Source organism: Ambystoma mexicanum, chromosome 7p, assembly GCF_040938575.1.
Source record: "Ambystoma mexicanum isolate Mex_15411 chromosome 7p, UKY_AmexF1_1, whole genome shotgun sequence".
Taxonomy (NCBI): Eukaryota; Metazoa; Chordata; class Amphibia; order Caudata; family Ambystomatidae; genus Ambystoma; species Ambystoma mexicanum.
In genome coordinates, this window is record NC_090939.1 from 380,291,734 (window position 1) to 380,314,834 (window position 23,101).

The window sequence follows — 23,101 nt, forward strand, 5'->3', positions numbered from 1 at the left end:
ATGAGGGTTGATTAAATTAACTTGATTGGCGTCTGAGATGTTAGTCGATTGCTCTAGTGGTAGAATTGAGACACCGCTGGGGGAAAGCCGAGACGCTTCATTGGGGAAAGGCGAGTTAGACAGACCGGTAAAGTAAAAACAGGCTCTGGGTGAGGGGGAAGACGAGGTGGCATTTGGGTTTGAATTGAAACATTATTCCAGGGTATAGGGATGGGCACAGGGAACGAGTCGGCTTCACGTAGCCCGGGTTCTTGTGAAGTAGGCTGCTTCAGAGGAAGGTGTCTGCTGGATGAAGCGGTGGCGGGGAGAAAGATGGGCTGGACGGGGAGGAGTTGGGAGCACGGCTGGGGGAGGGGCGTGCTTGGAGGCGGGTTGTGTACTGTGGGCAGCAGACGGGCGGTGGCGGCGGCAGGAGCAGCAGGTCTCTCCCGGCAACGCTGGGGGAGCAGGCGGCTTCCTCTTACTTGCGCGTGGTACATCGGTGGCTCTTTTGTGCAGCCAGCGCCGCACTCTCCTGTCCGTTGACCTCGGCCTCAGATCGCGACGCAGTGCTCGGGCCTGCTGACTCCTCTGCACCCCCTGCCCGACGCGGCCGCCGCAGGGCCGGGCCATGACCGTGGAGCAGAATGTGCTGCAGCAGACCTCGCAGAAGGTGAGTCCTGCGCCCAGGCCACGACTGCATCGTCGGATCCACTGCGTGTTCTCTGCCCCGTGCCCTCAGCCATCCTGTAACCCGCATCTCGGCTGTGGCACTGGCAGGCAGGGGTCCTGCAGCCGGGGGATCCTTATGTGCCTGGCCGTTTGCTGTGGGGGAAAGGACCTCAGGCCCCTACAGAACCAGTCATGTAGTATAGCAAGATGTCACCCCTCCTCCACCCTCAATCCTGATCTCCAACAGCTGGCGTGTATCCCTAGCAGCTAGCACCTTTCCCCATCCTACGGGTTATACCGCCACCCCCGCCATTTCACCAGGAGAGTTTCAAACGCGGCAGGGTGCAGCAGCCCCCGCAGCACGAGCCGCCATAGCTCCATACCCCTATAGCAGACTCTCTGCAGTACGGGTTCAGCTCGTCGCCCTTAATTTAGCCCACTCTGGACCCTGACAGTAAATATCAAGCACATTTAACCCAACCACAGTGGGCACTGGGCTCTCTGCGTCTAGTTCATCTTTGGGCGTTATTTGCCCGTCCTGAGCGAGCGTGTTTTGCGACATTGCCCTATGGCAGTAGTAGAGGTTCAGTGGCGCCCCGCATGTCTGTCTATTTAGTGCATATTGGCGCTGTCCTCATGCCTGCTATAGCATGAGCGTGCCAGCGACCCCTCCACTGGCATTCACCAGAGTATGGCTTGTCTATGGGGGGTGTGTCTGTGTGGTTGTCAAAGGCCAAGGATGGCCAGAATGTTGGCCGCCTGTGAAAAGGGGCAGGCTTGGCATCTTTCTGGGTGGTTTGGGGCATACCTTTTCCGCGAAAGGTGAACTCGCAGCAGTGGTCTTTCTGTGACAGGTGAGAGTTTTGCAGCCACTCTTTTAGCCCAATTGCTTTCAGGGCCAGTGTTGTGATCGGAAGCAGGTGATTTTCATCCGGGGATGTGCTACCCACCATACACACAGATGCAGTGGAGGAACGTCGTAAACACGTGTCAAGTGTTTCTCACACAGTACTTCCTTCTTGATGGACACTGGTCTTGGAGGGCTGTCATCGTTTTGCTCTCATTGTACTGCAAAAATCAACTTCTTCTGCAATGACCCTCCAAAATATTGTAATGCGAGTTGTCCCAACATTGCAATGTCGCGGGCCCACCGTCAAACTGTGAAAGGTTGAAAGCCATGCTATTGTTTTGGCCTTGGGCTATAGGCCATTTTGATGGCGCTGCCTATTTTTCTTGTTGGCTGCTCTTTGCGGCGCTGGCGTTGGCAGCCTGGTTCTCTTTCCATATATTGTATTTATATATTCGGGCCGGTGTTTGCCAGGAAACGGAAATGGCTAATTGTAGTAGCATTTTTCATAATTTGTATTGCATGCGTTCCATATACGTAGGTGCTGCTTGTAACCATCAGAGGTCGCATGAGAACTGTTTTAAGAACCAAATTAAAGACAGATGTACTTGAGGGTCCATAATGCAACTTAAATGGCGCGTTTACAATGCAAGAAAGAACGACCGCAAAATGAAGTGTTTTCGTTCTGAGTGGGCGCCCAGCACTCCCCCGAGGGACTGACGGACGGATGGCAACTGTTCATGTTTTTATAGTTAACCTCTTGCTGCCGGGTCACTAGGCAGTGAACTTGATTGCTTGCATATAATCTACTCGGGGAGGGGAGACGGTGTCTCCGGTGACCTGCTGGAATGTTGCAAGGGAAATGCTCCGAGTTTCTGGGATCCACGCTGGAGAGTTTTGTTAAGCTGTGTTGTTCACCAGGAAGTGATTAAAACATGAGTGGAGCTTCCCGGGTCGAAACACGCGAGCAAACTGTTTAGTGCAACAGATTTCTGCCGATTAAAGGTGTTGTATTGAAGCGTTTTAGACCGATTTTGCGTATGCTACTGTTTGACAACCTGTCGAGAGCGTGCGTCCTACCTAATTCGCCCAATGTTGTGCTCGCGTTTCAGGCAGATTTCATCAATGTGGTAAAGCTTGCTTACTTTTATAACCTTATCACCATGTATTTTGTGATCTGAGTTAATCGACTCCTTCCTACTGTTGATGCTTTAGTCTTCATCCTGTTCATTCGCTTTTTTTGCGCATTCACTACCAATGCCTGTTTCTGTGTTTTTTTTTCGTTGTCTTTTAACCATAGCCCATTTTTTGTGAGTAAGATAGCTGAGCAGGTTGCGCAGTCCCTGCAGAAATGTCTGTTTGCTGTGCAGTAACATGAGGACAAGTAAATTGGGTACTCTCGGGTCACAGTATAACACATTTTCCAGGACTTTCTTGGGAACCATTTACATTCCAGTCGCTTAATGCATACTTGCCAACATTCTGTGACCAAAAAGATGTAGGATTTTTCAAGTTTCAAAAATAATAAATCGTTTAACAATGACATCACAGGAAAATACAAAACAAACATTGTTGGCGCCATTGAAGCATTCTAAAATACACCACATATGAAATAGCACAACATGGAAAGATGTTCAAATGTTAAAAATGTATAATTCTGAATGATAACAAATTCAGTTACCTAACTTCACAGAAGGTAATCCCACAGAGCTGGTAGGCAACATTTGCCACTGCTCTGTAGCAGCAGCCTGGCCAATAAATATGTATTCCTGCAGTGCAAGCTGAATAACTGAACAACATGGAGACTGATACCCTCCTCAATCTAATATGCAGATGGTGTTACACTCCGCCATTTGGCTTCACTGGTAGTGCACCTAAGGGATGTACCGGCACGAGTGCAGGACAGTCATGTAGCTGTTAGGTCAGTTGAAGGAAGCACCTACCAGCCCACTGTGCAGACAGACTAATGTGTTGCATGCTTTGGCCTGCAGACTTCCCTAGAGTCACATAAATGACCTGCCACTGTAAAAAGCAGTAGGATTTGTCACCCAAATCTGTAGGCGTAGGACTGCTTAAAAAGCAGTAGCCTACTGCCTAAATCTGTAGGGTTGGCAAGTGTGTTAATGACGCGCCACACGGGGCGAGATTGGGGATGAGCAGGCGCAGTGTGTCCTTTTTACTCGGTACAGTGGCTTTAGGCAAACAATTTGCAACAGATGGAGCTGCATCTTTGCGAATGTAACACAGTAGGGCATAGGGACATTAATGCGGTTTTTGCCAGGTGTGTCCTTTACATGCATTACAGCCTGGAGAATTGAAATAATCGTTTGTAAAGCGCTAATTAAACGCGGGACTGGGGTTTGAACCTGTGTTGCTTTGCGTTGTTTTGCTTCCAAGACAAACGCGTTGTCCCTGAGCTATCCTTCTGTATCAGTTGAAATGTAGTTTTACGTTCTGATTCGATGAAATGCATTATCTGTGAACATGGTCAAACGTTGGGGAATAGTTTATTTTTTTATTTTTATGAGGAAGGAATTGAGTATGGTGCTGACGTGCATTTTCTTTTCTGTCTTTTTGATGCATGCTGTGATCCTTTTTGGCGTGGAGGCTGTGATAACGTTGTCCTACAATTTTTCAGTCTTGAGAATTCTGATATTTTATGTTAAAGCTTTTATCCTGCGCCATTGTGGTTTTGCAGCTGTGGAGAGTGGCGTGTTATGCCACCACCCTGTGTGAAGCACACCATCGTTGTTTGTGGTGCAACACCTTTTGCTGAATAGGTGCATTATAAATGCACAATACATTTAAAAAAAATGCATCAGACTAGTGTTGCTTGATCAGCAAGAAAGGGAATGAAACCTCTCAGTGATCCAGAACTTTTGTTCTGTTATGTAGTCTCCAGTGCAGTGATTTCAAGGTACTAAAATTAGTGGTTGCACGTTGTGTGTTGGACTGGAGATGTGCTTGAGCGTGCCCTTGATGCGTGGTGCCTTCACCGCCAGAAAGTTGTTAAATGTCCCTCCCAGTAAAACCATGAGGATAACTTGGGGGGGTTCCAAGCTCCCGGACAGATGAGCCAGAGACACGAGTTGTCTGTTTAAAGGTGAATGTGGGGAACACAAAAAGAGGAAAGGCGAGGAGTAATCCATATATTCACGGGCGTTCCATCTTCCCATCGTTCTACGGACTGAGATTGACTGAGCAATGTTAGCTGATGCGAGAAGTGTGGTGCCTTATATGGGAGTAGGCTAGAGGTAACATTTTCAAGTTGAGAGCTGCTCCCCAGCTATAAAAAAAAAAGTCTCTCCCAGCTCTGTTCTCCACATGTGCACTATTTTATTTACTCGCAAGTGGCAAGTGCACATTTTGAGTCCTCTGAAGTTATAGTAATCTGCATTCATCCATCTATAGCCGTGCTCTTCAAACTTTGGAGCTGCCCCCGCCCTGAAGATGTGCCAGAGGTAAGGGGGGGGTGGGGGCAGCACGGAGCACAATGCGCTTTAAAATGGGAAGTACAGTGTCAGCTTTTAATGCTATCTGAGTGGGCTTGCAACATTTTTTTCCCCCCCAGCATGAAATGTTTTCATACTGAGTTATAGTCAAAAACATACCCTGTGCTCCCTCTCCAGGATGTTTTTGGCAGCCTAAGAGATGGCCCCCCGGCATTGAGAGTTGCAATCCGTTTCCCCACCATTGTTTTGGGTGAAATAGACGTACGTGACTCATTACTTGTCCTCCTTAACACTAAGGAGTTGGCATTCTTACAGTGCTCCAGCGATGAAATATTTACATAGCCGCTGTATTCATAAAAGAACTGCTGTAGTGCTTTCAAAGCGCGGGCTTGGCTGGGAGTTGCAGTCTGTAGCCCAGTGTTGCCTTAAATTGCCAGAGAGTATGTTTATTTCTTGCCCAAAACAATCTCTAGAGTAACTCTTCCACGAGTGCCACATGAAGAAGACTGTGTCGATGTGCAACCACCAGGGTACGTAGCGAGAAATCGTCCAGTTATCTTTCCTACTCTATGCAGTGACTGTCTGGGTCCCTAGCCAGTCTGTCTTTTGTCTCCGGGGTGGTCAGTATTTTAAGCCTTCCAGAATGGCAGTGTGTTCTTGTAACCCTGGATGTGTTGGCAGTGCAAACTGAGAGATGTGCCTGATTTGGTTCTTCGAGTACCTGTGTTGATCAACATGTGGCCCGTTACTCGGACTTGTGGGTAGTTGATGGCGCAATATGTAAGATTCCGGCAGGCTGGGTAAGTCTGGACTGCATGGCTAGTATGCCCTTCCTGTAGTGTGCCTGGGTATCATTTCATGGGCCTCTGCCGGAGGTGATGGGGCATGGCTCGGGAATACCTTCAGTAGATGAAAGAACTTTGTCTTGTGAAGAGAAGTTCAGTATAACATTAGCAGGCCGTCATCATGCACATTAAATAAACACTGCGCCAAAGATGCACGTTTTCTTTGATTTGGAAACTGGGAGAAAAGTAAGATTAATAAGGCACAGTAAGATCTGCTGAAGAGTGCAAATTGATCTCCGCTGCACAGTGACTGCTCGGCTTGGGAGGGGATGTTACAAAGGAAGGTGTGAAGAGTGATTTCTCTTATATTAAGATGACTCAGTAGATAAAACGCTGTTTGCTGTGATCTGTGTTTGATCTGCAGGTTCAAATCCTGGCTAGGCCAACTCAGTCATTCATCCTTCCATGGTCTGTCAATGAGTACAAATTTCGATTGGGTAATAATGTGTGTTAATATGTCCTAATGTAAAGCGCTTTAGATTAAGTGCGGTATAAAAAAAACCAATCATTATTATATGGTTTTTTAGGTCATCAGGAGCATTTGGTAGCCTTGTGACCAGGCTTTATTTGTAGGGTTATTAGTATTTACTAAGCCTGTGACCTTTTTATTTGCCAAAGCCAGGGAAGGTGTCTAGTTTGGTTTAGATGGACCGGCTAGACGGAGGAAGAGTGTCTTTGAAAGTGGTGAGGGCCTTGAGTCCTGGAACATTGCAGACTGTTGTGAGGAGGGTTGAAAGCAGGCCAAGGTTAGTGTTGTGAGCTTTGGGCCAGCTCGTTAAAGCAACCATTTCGTGCTTGGTTGTCTGTGCTAGGCTTTCCCAACTCTTCTTTATCAGCTGTTGCCCGAACGTGCAAGTCTAGGCTCCCGTCCTTTGTCCCAGTCCGTGTTGTTTCATGTTATGCACTCCTGTAATTTCGGCAGATCACATTTGTGTGGTATTGGAATGATTTGCCTTTAGTTTTTGCCTGATCCCTATTTTTGACTACCTTCGTATAGAGGATTGCCATTAATAAATAGCGCCAAAGTTAAGAACCAGCCACAGACTTCCCATCACACCTGTATCATTATAATGTTGGTGTTTTATTTCACCATCGTTTTCTGGCACCAGCTGCATGTAACAAGTGGAGAAGAGCCTATTTGTTTTCCGTCCCATTTTTTCTAAAATAGAGGTGCCAAGTCTCATTGAGTTCATAAAATGAAGTGAAATAAGGGACGATCGCACGATCTCGCCTTCAAGCTTGGATCGCACGATCTCGCCTTCAAGCTTGGATCGCACGATCTCGCCTTCAAGCTTGGATCGCACGATCTCGCCTTCAAGCTTGATCGCAATGGAATGAGGTTCTTGGTTAGGTTTTGCATTGTATCATAGTTTGCAAAGTAAGTTGTTATACTGTAATTCTTATGGGTGTAAAGTTCAGTGAGAACTTTTTGAAGCGACAATTCAGTTAACGGAAACAAGTTGCAGCCTAGATGGATTTGTTTGCTATAACCATAGTCTAAAGGTCTTTTGCAGATTTGTTGGTGCACATGGCCCACTCTACAATGACAGTTTACTGAAATAGCACTTTTAAGATAGCCAGTCAACTTTCAAAGTCCCAAATCTTCAAAATGCTTTATAGGTTAAGCTGTTTTTCTGTGAACGCTGGGTGATATTTTCAGTACCATCTCGCCCATAACTCGATCTCTTCTCTCTTCTGCATGATTGTGATGACCAGTATTTTCCTGGTGCCCTGAAGTTCTCCGGTGTGGCGGGGTGGGGGCGGGGGGGGGGGGTGGGTTTGTAACTGGCTGACTTTAAAACACCACTTGAAAGTTTGTATGCCTTCGGGGGAATTACCTTCCACTTGAGGGAAGCATCCCGAACTAACTATCAAGCACACTTTGAGGGTCATTGTCAAATAGTTGGAAGGAGAGGACATGAATTATCCCGTGTGGTAATAAAAGGAGCCCCATTTCAAAGGGAAATTGTGCTGTACTCCTTTTTAATACACAGATTCAAATGTCTGGAGTTTCGGGTCACTGTATTGAGTTTTTTTTCTTTCCCTTCTTCGTATTCACTGATTGCTTTCTTCTCTAATTGAAATGTGTTTTCAGATCGCTGTTTGACCATACTACAATGTGATCTGCCCGGGATTCCAGGAAGGCAGGGCCTTTTCTGCTTTGCAATGACTCTGAACCAACTGGGTCCCGGGTCTGGTGCGCATTACAAATGAATAAACAAACTCTTAGAGGGTAGAAAGGTACATCAGGAGATCAATTAAAGGACAAGGCCCTGCATAGGAGTCTTAAGTATATGCTGTCTCGGGAGCATCATCGCATCTCGCATTCATGGTGGCGGGCCCTTCATGCAAACAGCAACACTGCCTTCTGACCAAAACACTACTGATAGCGTACAAGTCATGGTAACATCTAGCATGCACTCTGATCTTGCAGATGTTGGCTGCTTCTCAAGGACTTTGTATTGTAGTAGTAGGTATGGCTCTGCGACCCGTAGGTACCAGAGTACTCCATTACTAATCTAGTAAGTGTAGCAGCTTATCCTTAGAATAATAGTGTTCGTTTTTTTGCGAAGGGACAAGATGTCCTGAACTTCCAGCAGCAAAGAGATTCCAGCATTTGAGTGCATTTGAGGATTCTACTTCCGCACTCGATTCCTAATATAACGTGAACATCTGCCATAGAATGCTTTATTGGCAATGGTTAATTATTTGAATTTAATCCTAGCCTCTACCTACAGCCAAAGAAGCCTATTACAAACTTCAGAGGTATGATGATGACGAGGAGTATTTGTGACTGCATGCAGCTGTATTTTGCAGTACTTGTAGTGTTTTAATCGCGTATTTATGAGAACCGGCCTACAACGCATTGCAAAAGTCCATTTTGAGCCAATGATGGCTCTTGCAACGGTGGCACAATGTGTTTCTTCAGCAATGGTCTGAGTTGGCCCAATAGTATCGGGTGGTAGTGAACGGATCACTGAATTCATTTGGGGAACCATTGAAAGATTGGAGTAAAAAAAAAGACAATTGAGGTTTTTACATTTTGTTGTAGTGATATACTTGAGATGGTCATACCTAGAAGAGATCGTAGCATTTTGTTTGCGGGATGGATCCAGTAAAAGCTCTGCATTTCTGCATTAAGCCCAAGTGAATTTTCTGCCACCACCTGTTCAATTTTGTGGAATAGCCGGCAAACTAACTGGGCATCATCTGCATTTTGGAATGTGATAATCAGACGAAATGTCATGAGAGGTTTTGAGTAGATGTTAGAAAGTAGTGTGGACAGACCTGATCCTTATGGGACATCACATTCCATCCGGGCCATCGGAAATGTAGCCATATGTACCCTACCGGGAGGATCAGACCTGAATTCCCTATCCAGGATGTGTGCAGCAGTATAGGAGGATACAATCTCCATTTAATCATCACAATCCGTATATTCTCAGCTGCCCGGTCAGTTATCCTCCAAAAACATCAAACTAGTCATTTGCACTTAGCCAACATGCTGATACTAATAATGCAGGTGTAAAAGTGTTCCACCTGGCAGATTAGCGTGCAGGTGGAGCATATAAAGTCCATGGAGCACTCGCTTACTAAAGATGACTTTATACACCAATTCCCCCCCCCCCCAACAGAAAATTCTTATATAGATTCCTACCCACCCGCCGACACACACATTTCAGAGGTGTATTGCATATATATTGCCTTGTCACATCTACTTCGATGTGTCCTACCACTGGTTCCCACAGAAATGCAAATGTGGAAACCGCTCTAGCTTCACACTTTGTGTACTGTAATCCAGGGCCCCTGCAAGCCCGCCTTGGGATCTTTCCAAGGGATCCAGTCCATAGCACGCTTCATCATATCCACCTGTCTAGTGAAAGGGGTGGCACTTTCTCCCTTTTAGAAAGCTATTATTGAAGTTTTGCTTTAGCAGTTCAGGGCACTCCTGTCTGGATTGTACCCGCCTCCCCCTACCCCCCTGTTTCCATGTACTCTACTATCCATTCATTCATTTTTTACAAACAGCCAAATCACATCTGTTTTCCATATTTCCCCACAGCAATATTTTTTTTTCACCATTGTATTGACTGGTTATAAATCTGAGGTGGTAGAGACCCTGCTATGCTTTCATTGCTTAAGGTTGAGAAGTTTAAATTCGGAACTGCTTAATTTATGTATTGATCGCTTGTTAGGTGCGTATACTGCAAGTCAACTGTTTCAAAGCGCCCAATTCTTGGTTTACTGAAACGATTGACGCAATCCATGTGTTTTCAGTTTAATACCCATCTTCATTCTTGTCCCAGGAAAACCTATTTGGTGAATATCTTAAACATGAATATTCAGAGTATTGAGAGTTTGTCTTAGCTCCCGAACTTGCCTTTCCCTCTATCCCACTAACCGCCCACCCTTTTTTGAGGGCCATGTGCAAGGGGGTAAGCAAAATGTCAGATGTGCGCTATACAATGCCACTTTTCATTTCATAACAAAATGAGCCCCGATTTCAGCTTTAAAAAAAAATATATATTTCCGAAAGGGATTGGCACCGGCAGCAGAGATCAGAGTGGCATGAAGGGGGGTGGTAGATGGCTGCTGTGACTTCGAAGTATTAAAAGTAATTATTCTACTGCTTTTATATAGTAATAAGAACACATCCAGTTGCGCATGACCTGTGATTGCCTCTGCTCCAGACCCACAGAGGTGCTGGTCTGCAGTCGAACTTATCGATTGCCTCTCTGCACAGCCCTTATCTCAACATGAGATGGATGATCTCGGCAGAGGATGGAGACATCGAACTACGGAGTTTTACGTCCTGGTTTATCTGCTTAAGCTTCAAGGATGCCATGGCTTTCTTTTTTAACTGCTAGGTACCTGGCACGGATTTCATCTAGACGTTTGTGAAGACCTGCAAACCAAAGTGTGTCCAGGTCTACTTTGTTACCCAAGCTGAACTTTGCGATACTTAGCAGTTTGCCCAATTCATTACCAATGTATTTTATTTGCCATCTGTTTTTGCTTGTTGTTTTTAGTAGTTTCTGTAGCGCTGTGATGCCTTTCACTGCTACTAAGCACTGAGATATTGCAGAATGCTGCAAAGCCTGATAGGCCTGTTTTTAAGCATCCATGCCAAACCAGCATCAATTACCCAACGGGAATATGCTGGCTCCTGGCACCCGGGAGGAACTCTGGGAGCGTGTAATGCCCATGAATGGAGAGTGCCATGTGGGTACTCGAGTGATGTTGGGATTCGATTATTATTATATTTTTTTTTAATTCACTCCTGCCGCCACTGTCCTTGAGGCAGATCTAATTACCCAGCCAGTTTACTCCTTTTGGGGTTCCATAGGGGATTATGAAGAAAGGTCCCCTCTGAAGCCAATGTTGGAAGGGATGGTGGGGGTGAACATAGAATGTATCCCCAAGGAATACGTGGTGTTGAGAAACACCAAAGCTTTTAGATTTACGCGGTTCTGACTCTGATTGCTAGGGCACACGTGTCCCTGGACTGTATTTTCCACTAGTCTAGACAGAAACTGAATATTTGTGCAAGTTAGTGAGTGCCAAATATGTAGTAGATCGAAAAGGGAAAACAAGCACAGTTAGTTCAATTCTTGCTAGTTTGTTTGGGCATTGAGGCAGTTTTTTGATTAACTCAGTGACACTTGCATGTATGATCTACTTATTTTATGTAGTGTTGCATTAAATCGCTGTTCTGCCTTGCATGGTGTCCAGGTGAAAGTTCGGCCTCGCACGGAGTTATAAACGGATGGATTACTTCTCCCAATTAGCAAGGGTCCGGTTTCTCAGTTGTCCACATGCCATATTGAAACGGCCAGACCACCTCTGGACAGTTGAGCCAAGATAGGACCAGAAAGTGGTAAACTGACCCGAGAATCTGAAGTACTATGGATATGTAAAAATGAAGTTGCATGGTGTGTGCTGATGAAGGTTGGATTTATGTTTCACACCGAGGGACGGAAGTGTCTGTTGTGGTGGTGTTCTGTCAGTGTGGAGATGTTTGCTCCGAAGGTAAGGTAGAGCACACCTTGCACATAGGATTATTATTATTACTTTTTTTAACAGAACCACAATGGTGGATTTTATCTGACGAGCAGGATCACGTATATTTTTCCATCATAATCCTTGACTTGATCGCCATGCAGCGGTTCCTGCGTAACCTTTCAATGTCATTTGCATGTAACTAGAATCCCTACAAGAACGAATACTGGCGACGCTCCATTCTTTGCATTTGACGTTGCAACATCCTTGTGGTCTTATTGTCAGTGATTGCTGCCTCTTGTGTAGTTGTTTTTCACGATATGTGTGTGACCTTTGTGGTCTTATGTTTCTAGTAAAAATATATTAGAAAGGTCTTTTTACAGCTTCATTCTATATCCCACTTGGTTAATCGCCTTCTGTTTTGCATACTTTGAAACCTTTTTTCTCCGCCCCGTCATCAACTTGACAATACGTATTTTTTAATACGAATACTCCCATGTCAAGGCATCCAGTGTTTTTTCAAGAACAGTTTAACCACCGCCTTCCACCCCCATCTCTAACCCTGCCCTGGCCACTGACCTAATGGAGTTATAGCCATGGAGGAAAACGGGAGCCGTCTTTTATTTTCAGAGATGTGGCAATGTTGTGTACTGCCGTCTTCCTGAACGTGCAATCTGATCAGCGGCTCATCTTTTCGAAGTAGATCAATGCTTTCGTGGAGAGTGCAGTCTTGATTCATAACATGGCAATGTTTGTTGAATAATCTTTTATCACAATTTCTTTCTCTCATTACTGATCTTACTAGCCCTTCTTTATGAATTGAATTTTCCACGAACACATGTGTTTTTACACAATTTCTTACTCACCAGTGGATAGTGGTAAGGGCAAAGTTTGTGGCCTGAAGAAACCACGATGATTGATTAATGCTGGTCTGCAGATACTTCTCTGGGGATATGGCTTACAAAGGAAGTTTCTACAGCATAGTTCTTTCTATATGCTGGATCCCAGGTCCTTCTTCTGTAGTATCCTGCCAGTGGAATATGGAAGCAATATTTCACTTGCGTGACCATCCACAGGTAAGGTGGGTAGGTACTTTTAGCCACGATTTTATGTAGGACAAGTGGCGTATTTAGGCTTTCTGCTGCCCTAGGCCCGAATAAGTGCATGCCCCCCCAACTTTACTCTGCACCTTCACCAGATTCCGCCCTTTCAACAAATTCTGTCCGCTTTTTGCAAACTACACCCTTTCGTCCTTATTTTGTCCGAGTTTTGGCTCCATAACATTATAAGTACGTTTTTAAGGTTGCAGGGATTAGGAAGTTATTGCTCAAGCTTGTTATTTTCTATTATGTTAGTTAAGTGTTTTCATATCTTTGCTGACCAACATTTGAAGGAAGGCAGTGTGTTCAACAGTTGAGTGCATTAAAGGGACCTGTTACGGCATATTGTCTACTTTAGGTTAGGTCCGAAAACAATCTCATTGAAGAAACAATCAGAATATAAGCGGTCTGCCAACTGGACACAAGTGTGAGAAGGTTTGAACAAAGAATTTTTGTTTCCATGTTAATATTTGGTTTCTCTCACAAATTGCCTGCTGTCGTTCTGAGAAGCACCTAGAATGATCTGTGATATTAATGCAACATAACAAAAGGTCTACATCTGGTTTTGTTAAGGTTTACATGTGAAATATATGCAAGTGGTATGGGCACATTTTAGGCAAATGTTGAATAAAAAGAACTTGAAAACGTCTCATGGTAATAGCTGTGGTGTTAGCAGGGGGCAACATGGAAATGAGGCAAGTTACTTGCTACTACCGATGTACCTCCAATCCCTTGGGCTGGAACGCCACTAAAAATGGCAAAATCCCAAGTGAAGTTTGTAAACTCTGCCTGGACATCAAAACCTCAGTAAAGCCAGTTGGACAAGGTCCTTGGCATCTTTGGCTTGCGTTCTTGTGGTGGATTAATGGATAATGGTGACCCTGAGCATTCTTGTGTGGGAAGCAACTGCATTACTCATAGCTGCTCGGTGCAGCCACATTTTTATAAAAATGAAGTGGTACGTACTGTTTACATCCTTGCTGTTTGCGCCATTCTCCAAAATACCCAACACTCAAGAGACAAATTGAGCAATGGATCGGGTGTTTCAGCACAATATTACCATGTGTATGTGGTGTAGGTTATGGGTCTTGCCACCCTATGTAGAATTGGTTGAACTGTACAAGTCATAGGAACATTTTGAGATTTGTGGGTATGGATATAGATGTCCTGCTGTCGTTTGAAGTAAAAAGTTCTTCCTTGCAATTCATGTAAAGATTACTTATAAAACATCAAGCTACGCATTGCGTGACACACTTTGCAGTTGGTTCTCCTAGTTGTACTGACAGTGCAGCAGAATGTCGTTAAAAGACCCATGGTAAACCCAGCAGGGAGGCTATTTGGCTGCTTAGCACTGAGCAGCTTTTGTAAAGATGTCTGAATGGATATCTTTACGGGACAACTTCTTTATAGCTGTGAACAGTGTGTACGTTTGGAACACAGCTTTTGTTCTTTCACGTCTCCGGCTTTGGGTATCCTTCCACAGGTTTTGTGATTGTACTTGCGCATTTAGATGTGCTCTACGCCATTTTAACTTCTCTATCATCTATTTCATGCTTGCACCTTTTGGGAGCCCAAAGATCTCTGAAATGTGGCGAGGGAAATTGGTGCTCACTTCTGAACATCATTTTAGTGCCACCTGTGAGAACTCTCTGCTTGACTTAAGCATAGGCATGCGTTTAATATTGTAAAATGATGCATCATTTTTAACCTTTACTTTTCTGAAGCGGAAAATCCCCATTATTGCCAAGATTTAAAAAATGCATGTTGGTCGTGCACTTGAATACAAAAGTGATTGCTTAACACAGTGGATGTGAAAGAACTCCAAAGATAATGTGAAGTGGCACCAATAAAACCAATGAGGTTTTGTCTGCTTTGCCTAAGAGTATTTTGGGAAGATAAGAATGACCAAAGAGCTTTATATCTGTTGTATGACTGAATCACGAAATACCTAATGCATGCAGGGTTTGGCACACATTTCTTAGTTTGTGTGTTGTACAATAAAGCTTCTGTAAATATCGAGCACATATACATATATCATTTTGGCCAGGAAATACTGTCAGTGGAATGACTGGTAACAGCTCACAGTTATTTGTGCAGTGTGGTGGATGCGCCCAACCCGGCGAAACAAAATTGGCTTTATATGTAAACAGTGACCAACAGTAAATTGAAAATAAACTGAAATAAAATGCTGCTCCTCTGGCAATCTGCCACCCTAGGCCTAGTCGGCCTTGTTGTAAATACGTCTCTGTCTATATACTTGCATTACCCACCCGCTGTAATACTGCTCCATGGGGACCATGCAGAATTTCTGGAGGGATAAGGAGTGCCATACACAATATAATATTGTGGATTAACTCCTTTTAGCAATGGGGGTTCTGGGATCGAAATTTAGATTTGGTGAGCAAAATCTGAAAGCGGCTTCTGGATAGGAGCTACATTTAGGGAACCAGGAGCTAGGTACATTGTACGCGGCTAATCTAACTTGTATGCAAGACGCAAACCAAACGTTTTGTCCCTTATGCTTTAAATGCCCCTTTTAAATCAATAATGCCATAGTGATGTCTTTTATTTTCCTTTATACACATTGATAAACCTATCCCGGTACTAACACATAGCTATGTTTGTATCACGCCACTTGATGTTGGAAGTGAAAAGTAGCTCTTGGTTGTTGTTTTCAAGCTAACTAGGCTCTTCTAGGCTACAGGAAGCGCTAAAAGGCTCCCAGCTCCCGGCACTTTCTTCACTTATCCAATTTCGTTTTCGTATAAAGTCACCCCTCGTCTGATAGTCCTGATGTTAATAGTTGCCTTCAGTTCTTCCTTTCTTCTTTTTTTTCTTTCCTTTTAACTATTTCAAAATCCTTACTAATGAAGAAATGCCGGCAATACAGAGAGGCCTAAGACAATCTTTCAAATGTATAACTGTCACCCCCTATTTAACCCAAAAAGAATGTATGAAGAGGGAGGGAAGTTTATTTACTTTATTTATTGGTCGTTTACATGGCGCACATACCCTTAAACAAGCGTTTCAAAGGGTTCCGGTAGACGAAGGATCTTAATAAGAATTGAGATATTCAGAATGGGCAAGTGCAATGCGTTTAGAGGTGCAACATATTGCAGGAGGAATACTAAAACGATTACAACGCATGACAGGGAATATTGCACATGCCCGACGGTCGTTCCGAAATGCAAGTGCTAAACATGAAGAGGGGGGAGGGGGGAGTCGAGGGTAAGACGCACAATAACAATTAAGTGCAAGAGACAGAAAGGAGAGGAAAGGGGGTGAGAGGGGGGGATGGGGTGGCACACTACACAACCAGTCACCAAGGTGGCAGCAGATGTAAGAAACGCTTGCAGTCAACTTTATTGAATTCCCTGACAACTGAACAATATTCAGCTCCTGTTCCACTTAGGGGTGTCACGGTATTAGTTTTATGACGGTACAATAACCTTCTTGCCAAATGACGGTATATCATGGTTATCGCGGTATAGCAGGTGGAGTTAACTAATCTTAACAAATATTTTCTAAAAGGTCATAAATTGTCAGATTTATCATCACAAACAAAACCATGCACCCAGTGCCAGAATTGGGCTTTTCAACATACTTTCCACTGAAATGCCACCCCTTGCTTGCACCAAACACAAACGCACATGTGGAGAGGAGGGGGAGGTGGGGCCCTGCTGCAACTGGCAAAGCAAAGCACACTTAACGGTATACCGGTATAAACAATGTGACAGTTATTATTGTTCAATTAAGTGGTTCACGGTATCTTTAACGGTATACCGTAATACCGTTACAACCCTAGTTCCACTGTTGCCGGTTTTAGATGTAAGCGGCGGCCAGCTGCTAAGCGCCTTTCCACCTCCTAATTTACAGACATCCCTTATAAAAAAAAAAATAATAATCATTCAGTCCAATGAGTGGTAAATATTTCAATCATTTTACCAGGATTCTAGTGAGGGTGAATTTACCTCTCCGTCATTTTAGCCATTTTAATTCCGGTTATTGCAATTGCCATGCAGATTATTTTGGTCATTTCCCTGGTAATGCTAGTGCACATGGCAACCATTTTTACCGATTTTCCAGTGTCTGTCCTGTTATGGTGCTTCATGCCAAACGCTCCTTTTTGGCAGTACTCGAGCAGCCAAGTAGCCTGTTGATTGTATTTGCTCATGGGCTGAGGCACTTTGGGTGTCTAATGTGCGTCATTATTATTTTCAAGGGGGTAATGCCAAGGGGTAATGCAGAAATGGTATCACATTTTGTAATGATTAATCTTCTACTTGTCGGCAATTGCCTTTTTTGTGATTATTTGACACTATGGCATTCATTGCTTTTGAAGTCGCCATAGATTTCCAAGAGGTGCCCGTTCCCCTTCAGGGATGTGTAATAGCCATTTGTATGGGGGCGTTTTACACCCATATCTGTAGAGGACCACTAGCAGTTTGCATCACACTTTTTCATTGAAGTTTTTCAGAGCCTTAACTGAGAACATGTCGTTTTCAGTCTTATCCTTTTTATTGCAATTTTGGTGATTGTTGTAAAAAGTCGCGTTTTGCGTTTCCTGGATCTCAGTCTTTTCCCACTGCCCCCATGATGCCCAGAAATAATACTGCACGCTTGGGAGGGACGTCCTCCATCTTCCAATCTTTGGTGATGACTTTTTGGTTCCTGCCTCAGTTATCTTTCCATATGAAGCTTTGTAAAACTAAATCTAATATTTCCGTGATATACATGGGCATATTTGTGTGCAATTATTATTATTGAGCTTTAGCACATATTTTCGTTTGAATTTAGTAATTCTCAATTTGAATACTCATGGCAGATCAGGAGAACCGTCGGCAGAGCTTCAGTATCTGGGGCACGAGTTGGTATGCATGCAATCGGCCTGAGCGCATCTACGGAGCAGAGCAAGTGACCACAAAAGGGCGACACTTGTGTGCACTTACTCCTCGTTTTATTCTCTTGACAGTGCTGTTTTTTTTCCCCTTCTTTTTTTCTGCAATTTCGTATTTGTCGGCAGTATATTGACTGGATGCTTGAAAGAGGCACCCGAGACCCCACGGCTGCCCCTGAGGCCACCCAACACGCGTAAGTGAACTCTGTGTAAAAAAAACCTTAAAAATATGCATATACAACCTATCTTTTATATGCAACACACACATACTTTTCACTAAAAAGCCAGACCTATTGGTTTTGGCAGCCAGCACTTGCTTCTAGTATTTCTGCCAATGCATCTTTTATGTTGAATCTTACAAGCAATGGGTTGTTCCAAAACTAGTTGTAAGGGCAGCTTCCTGTTTGCACTGACCTCACTTTGTCGGGAAAACTGACATGGCCCATCAGAGTTCAAGAAGAATACAGTGCTCTTTAGTGGGGGTTGGGGGGTAGGAGAAGGGGAAGGGGAAGGGGAGGGTGGGGGTTGGGGGGGTAGGGGAAGGGGGAGGGTAAGTGCAGTATGAACAGCTACAGGAGAAGGTGCTTGGAAAGCCAGCAAGCTCCCTTGCGGATCTGTCCCTATTAAGGGTGTGGCCTGTTGTGCAAACAGCTTAGCAGAACAAGCACGTCCCTACTTGCCCTTACCAAGCAGTTTGCTGATCATTGTGGCTGCTGCATTTATTTATTTATGCCTGTCGAATGCGGAATCTTGTACCTGGTTTCCCTTTTGGCAAACCATGCACGTTTTGTAATAGTTGCTGTCAGGATGGATGAGCAATAGGACAGAATGTACAGGCGGGAAGGCACTGAATGTGCAGTCGCCTCTCCGCTGTGAGCCAACCTGTTTATGAAGCTGGAGCAGTGTGTGTTCCTGGATTTTCCCTCTGCTAGTCCAGGGGGCTTGCGTTAGCACGAACACTCAACTGTTGGAGCTCACCCCCCCCATCAGTTAACTGTTCTTGCATTTGGATAAAGAGTATAATTGTGTGTGACAGTGACCTTGAGTGAGTTTGTCGGATTGGTATGTGGCTCTCCAAGCTGGGCTGGCGTCCTCATTTGAATACGCTTTGCCCGGCCGTTCCTAGAAGATGAGTGGTGGTGAATGAATGTGCCCGGGAAAGGTCGTTCCAGGTCGAGCAAGCGCAGGCAGGCTGCTGCCCGGGGACTGCACGCGTCTATACGTTTACTCTGTTGGCGGGGTCGTTTTTGGCTCTGTGTTGGAATGTGTGTATTTGGCATCTCGTGTGCATGAGAACTGATTTCAACCCATCTTGGCCTTCCCGGCTCAAGACTGCTCGTAAGTGAAGCACTTCTGACCTGGGATCTTCCTGCACTTCGCAAGTTCAAATCCTCCCAAGGCCGACTCGCCCGTTCATCCTTCCAAGGCCGATACGCAGAGGTCCATTACATTGGGTAATGGTAGTTATGACCGCTCATGGCAGTGGGACCAATCTAGCATGGAGTTCTTAAAAACAGATTTTTGTTATTATGCTCTGCGTTTCCCTCGTGTGCGTATGCAATTTTTATTTTTTTACTAAAGGGATCGATTTCAGCCCCAAAACGATTTTTGAATGCACTGATAACTCTAAGGAATTCCTAGCCCTGTCAGGTCTGCCTCTAGAAGTCTGTGCATCGCGGTTTGTTGCACATTGCTCCTCGGTAACCAAGTCCCTAAAACTATTACACCACCGTCTCCAAAACACTAAACCATGGACTTATAGAATGTGGAGATGCGCACGCACCGCCTTTCTCAAATCACTCCATGTAAACGCCTTTCTCAAATCACTCCATGTAAAACAGAGTGGGTACATTTTCGCCCTATGAATGACTATGAAATAATTGCATGCAGTTTGTAAGATAATTTGTTCTGGAGACCGAGTGGTCTGCTTCGCAGTACTTAAGGAAATTACCTGGATATAAACTCGCACATTTAGAAGATATGGCACAACACTTGCCCAGTTTCCTTTTTTTGATTTTGTGTGGTATAACTGAGATTACTCTTAAATCATACATGTTTTATACACGCCTGCCTGCAATGCCCGTGTAAAAGCCTATACAATTGCTTATAAAAGGGAAATTGTAGCATCACTAGAGACCTGTAATAATAAAATGACATCACTACTCCTCTGTTATCGGTTATTGTGCTTCATTTGGACATCACAATTTCTGCTGCTTGAGCCAGTACATAGTAGAATTCCAGGCGCTTAATACTATTTTTCTGCAACAGGTTAACAGATGCATATTTTTTTAATCCAAAAAGATTCTACAGTGATTATATTTATCTACAACTGGAAGATCTTGCTAAGCATGATTGCAACATTTACAGAATTACAGAAAAGGTAGCAGGCGCCCCTCTCTAGAATGAACATGGCATGATAACCTGTCGTTTTTTTTAATTTTTTTTTATGCCACTTTGAGAGTCCGCAGCCAGCATCTCCACCCTCCCATGGCCGACGACGATGATGGCGCTTTTTCTTAGGGGAAACTTGGTCAGTAGGACAACCTTGAACTAACTGAAAGCGCAAATGCAGTTCCTGTTACTTCGTATTGTCGGCAAAGGAGGACTTTGAAACATGAGGCCAGACAGAGGACAAAGATTAGTGACTGGGAGAGGTCTTGTCTCTCACCTCCCTGGCCCTTTTCAAGGCAGGTGACTCGGAAGAAAACCTCTAAATGATTCATGTCCAGGGGTGCATGGCTAGGAGGAGAAGATGGGAATAATGGGGGGCTTGGGGACAATCCCAGAGCATTTGCCAAGATCTTAGTTCTCTTCTAATAAGATGAGGCTGGAACAAAAAAACAACACGAACGTTACTAGTTCATCCTGGGTAGTAAATACTGACCCGATCACTGCTGCTATTAAGATGGCAGCATTTCATCTGAAAGGAGGTGACTGCAGTGTGACTTAAAGAATGCAATTTAAGTGGCTTCTTCAGATGGCAAAGGGTTGTGTGCAATGTTTCTTGTTTTTAAATTAAATATATGTTGTATTTTCTGACTGCATAATGATGCAAGTAAAAAAAAATAAATGAACTTGCACATCCGAGATCTGCAGCGATGCTGAAGTCCCATCCCACAGTTCAGTGTTTACGGTGTGCTTGAGTTTTATGTATGTATTTTTTTTTTATATGGTGCTATGGCACAAGTAACCTAGATATGTGATGTCATCAATGACATTTGTGATGTAATATTTGATGTCCTGGGTGTTCGGTCTTAGCAGTGCCCGGTGGTAGCGTGAGTTATGGTTGCTTCCCATAACTGGCACATTTCTGGGATTTTACCTTGTTTTGCTTGTAGCCATAACGTCCTTTTAAACAAAGTTTTTCTGTGACTTTGATGGGTTTTTACCAGTGCACCCTAATGTGCTACAACCTCCTACATACTTGCCCCTAATAGCAGCATTTTCAGCCAATCTCGATGTTTCAATAAAAAACTGTGCAATTTCCCACCTCTTGGCAACATTATTAGCACTTCTATTAACTTTCTGAAACTTTTTAGCACTATGTCTTCTCGGCCGACGTCTGACGTTGCCGCAGACTGATTTGGACAGTGTTACGTGACGGCGTGGTGCCATGACTTGCTTCACAAACTGGTCCGTTCTTCGCAAACCATTCAAAACTGCATTTTCAGCTGATTTTAGGAAGTTTCAAGTTGAATATGTATCATTGCACAGCTCCAGAGACCTATTCTTGCTGGATCCAGGAAAAAGCAAATGCTTGGAACAATACATTTGGAACAATATTAGCACAACTACTATTTAACTTCAAAAATGGCATCTGCCATGGCGGCGACTCCTTCCCAGGCGCCACCACCTGGAGGGCCCCCACAATGGAAAAAGCGTAATCGTGCACAAAACAATCCACAGGACCAGGAAGATATGGAGGAAATGCCTACCTGTAGCACCCAGAGAGAATCACGGGTGTTTCAGTTTTTTACCACCGTTGGGGCTGAACTGAAGTGTAAAGCTACAAAGGTTAAATGCACTGAGTGCATTGTACTCCGTTGCGGACAACCTGGGCAGTACTACTACGGGACCTCCTCCATTCGACACCACATCAAATCCAACCATTGGGAGAACTATCATGAGGTACATAGTTCATTAAGCAAAGCATTACTATAAACACCATTGTATTACAGAGTTCTTTCCAGTACAGGAACATACTCCTGAAGAAACGTAGGCATTGTCTGCAGCATGCACCATAGAGGTGGAATATTCACTTACTACATAATTGTACTAATACACACAAAACGTAGAGCCCGCCAAGCATACAAATATGAGCAAAAACAAGGAAAGCAAATTAAGCAAAAAAACAGCAGTATTACCAGAAAGTGTTCATACCCTAACTGATTATCTTTATGAACAGAAATGATTGCTATGTTTTAGGCCTTCTTCTTCCCCTATGTATATGTATCATATGATGTGACTGAATCCTAAGGAAATTAGTGGAAGAAGATATGAGAAGGGTAAGGTCTACACATATATATTACCTATTTGAATTTTTAGTTCCCGAAGAAAACCATCTGGCATAGATATGTCAGTGAACAAAAAGAGGGAGCCAGCCATCTGATGTCATCAATGACATTTGTGATGTCATCTTTGATGTCATGGGTGTTAGTCCTTGCAGTGTACAGTGGTGGGGCAAGTTATGGTTGCTTAGTTTACCATAACTGGCAAATTTCTGGGGTTATTCGGTTTTACTTGTTACCATAATATGGATAGAAGAAAAAAGAAGTGGTGTCACCTCTGTCGCGTTGCGCAACCCAAACTGAAGGTAAGGCAAATACAAATACAACAGATCTATATCCGTGCTAATGTACTATAGTGCGAGTCAAGCAGGAAATCAAGGTCATCAGCCTAAATTGTTGTATAAAGTTTATGGTGAAATCTAGAACAGTAACCATAATATGGATAGGTTGTTATCAGTGCAAAGTAACTAACTTTTTTTTCACTGAATATATTTATTCAATGGAAAAACTTTGTTAAAGGGACGTCATGATTACAGGTAAAACCGAAAAACCTCAGAAATTTGCTATTTATGGTAAGCTACGCAACTGTAACTCTGTGCACTGCTAAAACTAACACCCAGGACATCAAAGATGACATCACAAACGTCATTGATGACATCACATGTGAAATTTAATTTTGATGCAAAGTCCCTACAAGGGGTTGTGTTTATAATGTACTCTTGATATCCTTGCCCCTGTCGTGAGAATCCGCCTGAAGCCCAAAGCCAAGTGCACCTCCTGGTACGACTCAGACCTCGTCAC

At 44.0% G+C, this 23,101-nt stretch overlaps 1 protein-coding gene across 1 annotated transcript in view; it reads left to right on the forward strand.

The window, feature by feature from the left end:
* Positions 1 to 419: 419 nt before the first annotated feature.
* NRIP1 (nuclear receptor interacting protein 1) overlaps positions 420 to 23,101 on the forward strand; it is a 204,782-nt gene continuing 182,100 nt past the window's right edge. Inside the window, exon 1 of the mRNA XM_069636414.1 lies at positions 420 to 652. The gene's annotated coding sequence lies outside the window, so the exon portion shown is untranslated. The remainder of the gene's footprint in view (positions 653 to 23,101) is intronic.